Source organism: Colobus angolensis, unplaced genomic scaffold, assembly GCF_000951035.1.
Source record: "Colobus angolensis palliatus isolate OR3802 unplaced genomic scaffold, Cang.pa_1.0 Scaffold133, whole genome shotgun sequence".
In the NCBI taxonomy this organism is placed as follows: domain Eukaryota; kingdom Metazoa; phylum Chordata; class Mammalia; order Primates; family Cercopithecidae; genus Colobus; species Colobus angolensis.
Window position 1 is genome coordinate 1,180,335 of NW_012114411.1, and position 5,161 is coordinate 1,185,495.

A 5,161-nucleotide genomic window follows, 5' to 3' on the forward strand; every position below is an offset into this window, starting at 1 on the left:
ATAAGCTTCCGTGCCCGGGCCTATTTTAACCATTTGACAGAGTACAGTTTGGTGGCATCAAGCACATTCACGTTGTTGTGCAACCATCAACCCTATCCATCTCCAGACCTTTTTTTTTTTTTGTTTTTGAGACAGAGTCTTGCTCTGTCATCGAGGCTGGAGTGCATAGGCGTGATCTCAGCTCACTACAGCCTCCGCCTCCTGGACCCAAGTGATTCTCCCACCTCAGCCTCCCGAGTAGCTGGGACTACAGACATGTGCCACCACACACTGCTAATTTTTATAGTTTTAGTAGAGATGGGGTTTCACCATATTGGCCAGCCTGGTCTCAAACTCTTCACCTCAAGTGATCTGCCTGCCTTGGCCTCCCAAAGTGCTGGGATTACAGGCATGAGCCACCCTGCCTGGCCTCCAGATCCTTTTCGTCTTCCCAAACGGAAACTCTGTCCCCATTAAACAGAACCCCCCATTGCCTTCTCTCCCTAGTCCCTAGCAACCACAGTTCTACTTTCTTCCTCTATGAATTTGATGACTTTGGACACCTCCTGTAAGTAGAATCATACAGTATTTGGCTTTTTGTATCTGGTTTATTTCCTTTAGCATAATGTCCTCAGAGTTCATCCGTGTTCCAGCATGGGTCAGAATTCCATTGCTATTTGTGGCTATTTACTGTTATATGTGTAGACCAGATTTTATCCATTTGTCCCCCAGTGGATGGAAGGGTTGTTGCCACCTCGTGGCTGTTGTGAATAATGCTGCTGTGACTGTGGCTGTCCACGCACCTGTTCATTCCCCGCTTTCACTTCTGGGTGTAGACCTAGGCGTGGAGTTGCGTGCTGACTTGCATTCGCAGAGAATGCGACTGGAACCTTGGCTCCGTGACTCTACTCAGGATCTTCTGATGGAGACTCCTTGGTCATGTGGTGTCAAGCCTGGGCCATTTAGCATGTGACTCTCTTGACAGACCTCTGTGCTGTTGTCCTGCCTTCTCCACAGGGGGCCACATAGCCCATCCCCACCTAACCAGGGACAAAGGCAGAAAAACCCTAGCTCCACGGGCACTACTGCCTCGCCGCGTTGTCAGCTTCCTGCCGTGGCAGTGCTGGCTCTGAGCAGACCCCTCGGTCCCTTCCTCAATCTCTTGTCCCTCGGGCTGAGTCCTGCGACAACCTCACTTCTCACTCCATTTCCTCCAAGCAAGGAAATACTTTTCTCTTATAGGCTCCCAAGGGTCTGATTGAGCAGGGTGTCCCCTCTGCGTTGGCCGTGGTCATTTCTGATCACAGGGATTCCATAGAGGAAGGGGCACCTGCGGATGGAGAGTGCAGCGAGGGGCAGCCCAGGAGGAAAGAGGCCTGATCGCGGTTCCCAGCCCGAGCCCTTGTCCGTGGTCACTGCTGCCAAAGGGCTTTTCCACCTTCTGGAAAATGGACTTAGCAAATCCAACAAACTCAGGAACATTGGGGTGTCATCAGCGTTAGGGACTCAAGTGGCCAACAGGGAAACTGAATGAATGAATGAATGAATGAATGAGTGAATGAAGTATCTGGTATAAAACCACTGTGGTGCTTGAACCTTGGTCTTTCCCCAGTGATTTTTCTCATACTCTAACATAGTTCTTGTTCTACCTCCCGGAGGGTAGTGAGGGGGAACACGTACCTCCTCATTCAGGGTCTTGGCCCACCTGAGAACTCTGTGAGGTGCAACCAGCTGTCTCCCCCTGGCTTAGAGATGAGTGAGGAGGGATGGGCCATGGGCTCAGGGGCCGTCTCTGGAATTGTTATGATTTGAGTTTCCTGGACAAAAGCCATTGGCCATGGCTGGTGTCACTGGGAATGCCTGACTCCGTGTATCCCTCTGTGATAAACCTGTGGTGGGTCTTTATGTGTCTGTATTTAATAATGATTGTTCTGGCAGGTTCTAGAAGGTTTGGCTTCTGGGATGTATTGTTTTGAGGGGAGAATCCTATGGATGAATAATTTGTGGATTTGGGCAGAAGATCCTGCTTCTGATATTTTTCATCTGGGATGTTTTATGGAAGGACTATGTTCTGTCCCTTGGGTTTGTATAATTTAAAACAGACCTTGAAGCTATAGACAGGCTTCTGTCATGAGCATTCATGGGCCGGTGGGAACGCTGTCCTGAAGTTAATTGCACTGAGTGGAAGTGAATTCCTCTCGCTGGAAAGGATTTTTAAACATGCATTTACCTTCCCTTGGATTGTGACAGTGTGCATTGCTGTAAGGAGGCCAAGGAGAGGAGGAGGAAGGGTGTTCCCTCTGTTCAGGAATCTCTTTGACAGTGACTAAAGTAGGGGTTCCCAACCCCTAGGCCGCAGACCAATACCGGTAGGATATGTGGCCTGTTAGGAACTTTGCCGCACAGCAAGAGGTGAGCAGCAGGCAAGCAAGCAAAGCGTCATCTGTACTTAACAGCCACTCCCTGTTGTTCCCGTTACTGCCTGAGCTCTGCCTCCTGTCAGATCAGCAGCGGCGTTGGATTCTCATAGGAGCACGAACCCTGTTGTGAACTGTGCACACGAGGGATCCAGGTTCCACGCTCCTTATGAGAATCTAATGCCTGATGATCTGTCACTGTCTCCCGTCACCCCCAGATGGGACCGTCTAGTTGCAGGAAAACAAGCTCAGACTCCCACGGATTCTGCGTTATGGCGAGTTGTAGAATTATTTCATTATACATTAGTGTGTAATAATAATAGAAATAAAGTGGCTGGGCATGGTGGTTCACACCTATAATCCCAGCACTTTGGGAGTTCGAGGCGAGTGAATCACGTGAGGTCAGGACTTCGAGAGCAGCCTGGGCAACATGGTGAAACCCCATCTCTACTAAAAATACAAAAATTAGCCAGGAGTGGTAGTGGACACCTGTAATCCCAGCTCCTTAGGAAGCTGAAGCAGGAGAATCGCTTGAACCTGGGAGGCAGAGGTTGCAGTGAGCCCAGTGAGCCAAGATTGTGCCACTGCACTCCAGCCTGGGCAATGGAGCCAGACTCCGTCTCAAAAAAATGAAATAAAGTGCACAAGAAATGTAATGCACTTGAGTCATCCCAAAACCACCCTCCTTGCCCGGGTCCATGGAAAAATTGGTTTCCATGAAGCTGGTCCCTGATGCCAAAAAGGTTGGGGACCATTGGACTGAAGAAGATAATGCCTGAAGCTCTGGCATTGCCGTAACACTGGGGCTTCCAGTGGTTTCTCTGGACACAGGAACGTTGGTTTCTTGAAGCAGGAGTTGAAAGTCTCGGGACAGAGAACGACTCAGTGGGCTCTGGTACTTCCCTGTGCACAGAGCTGGGATCTGGAGGATCTGGGGATGACGGAGGAGCCTGTTCCGTGCCGGGGTTATTAGTGGAGTTCTGCATGTAGGGCTTGCTTGCCGTCAGTAAAGGAGGTGGTCCTGGGGTGCTGGCTCTGGGGCTCCCTGATCACAAGGGGCTCCTCCGGAGAAATGGGCTCTCCAGCCCCAGATGCCGTTGCAGAGTGAAATGTGTATTTTCAGGCAGAACAGTCTTCCCCACTCCATCGCCCTTGTTTGTGAGTTTCTTTGGTTTAAAAAGGATTCAAGCTGCTTGGTGAGCACTTGTACCCTCGGACCAATTAATGACCCTGTGTCTGGACCACCTACAACACTGCTCACACCGCGTCATATCCTTACCCAGCTGGGAGAAGGAGTCCAGTGTTTGCAGAGCGCTCTGAAATTTCCTCTAGATGAAAAAGCCTGTGAGGACCTGGGGGTTTTAGTGTGACTTTCTGGTCTGCGTGGAGGTGGGGAGAGCTGACACCGGCAGAAGGATCCAGTCCTTTTCTGTAGAAGAAACCTCTTGTAGGCTCCAAAGTGACGCCACTGTGCTGTGCAGCAGCTGGTACCGGGAGGTGGCCTTCACCATGTTGACCTCCACATCCACATGTCCCTTTGCAGGAAAGCATGCCTGCCCCTGTGTACTTCTTTTTTTAAAAAATTACTATTATTATTATTATTTTTTGAGACAGAGCCTTGCTCTGTCGCTCATGCTGGAGTGCAGTGGCACGATCTCAGCTCACTGCAACCTCTGCCTCCCGAATTCAAGCGATTCTCCTGCCTCAGCCTCCCAGGTAGCTGGGATGACAGGTGTGTGCCACCCGCCTTGCTAATTTTTTGTATTGTTAGTAGAGACGGGGTTTCACCATGTTGGCCAAACTCGTCTTGAACTCCTGACCTCAGGTGATCCACCTGCCTCAGCCTCCCAAAGTGCTGGGATTACAGGCGTGAGCCACTGTGCCTGGCCGCCCCTGTGTATTTGTTTGCACAAAGATGTTTGGCAAGGAGCCATGGTGGATAAAAGTAACAGTAATGCTTACAATTAAGCCGTCGTTATTGTTTACTCAAACTTTGGTGGTAGGGTGGATAGAGCTGTTGCAAAACCAGACTCCTGCATCTAAGTGTTCTTTTTTTCCCTCTTTATTCACAGCGGGGCCTTTTCGGAAGTGGTTTTAGCTGAAGAGAAGGCAACTGGCAAGCTCTTTGCGGTGAAGTGTATCCCTAAGAAGGCGCTGAAGGGCAAGGAAAGCAGCATAGAGAATGAGATAGCTGTCCTGAGAAAGTAAGTGCTGGAGGGCAGCCCTCCTCCCCTCCTCCCCTCCTCCCCTCCTCCCCTCCTCCCTTCCCCACCTCCTGGCCCCCGTGTCCTGCAGGATGCCTGCCCGGGAGGCCGACTTTCCTCGGGGACAGAGGGGCCCCCAGAGGACTCTGCAAATGATAACCAACTTTCAAAGCACTTTTCCCATAGATCTCTAGTGTCTTATAACATTCACGGCCATGGCTGGAAGTAGTTCTCAATTCCAAAGAGCACAGCTGTCAGGCAGACTTGCTTGTGAACCGAGACCCTGCCACTCATGATATCCGAGTGACCGTGGGCCGGCTATGGGGCCCTGAGTCTCCTCTGTAAAATGGAGTTCTGGCATCTCCTTGGCAGGGTGTTGTAGAGATTTGGTAAGATGCTGCTTACGACGTTTTTGTGAAGGGCTCACTGCAGCACTCACCATGTAGTAAGTGCTCGGTAAAGGTCTGTGCTGTTGCCACCGCTATGAGTACTGTTGTTGTTGTTGTTGTTACTGTTTTATTTATGATAAGGTGATGAAGCTCATAAAATACAGTCATGTGT

General features: G+C 50.4%; 1 protein-coding gene across 1 annotated transcript in view; it reads left to right on the top strand.

Moving 5' to 3' along the window:
• Positions 1-525: 525 nt before the first annotated feature.
• Positions 526-5,161, top strand: part of CAMK1D (calcium/calmodulin-dependent protein kinase ID) — a 293,634-nt gene continuing 288,998 nt past the window's right edge. The window contains exons 1-2 of the mRNA XM_011934228.1: positions 526-547; positions 4,469-4,600. The gene's annotated coding sequence lies outside the window, so the exon portion shown is untranslated. The remainder of the gene's footprint in view (positions 548-4,468; positions 4,601-5,161) is intronic.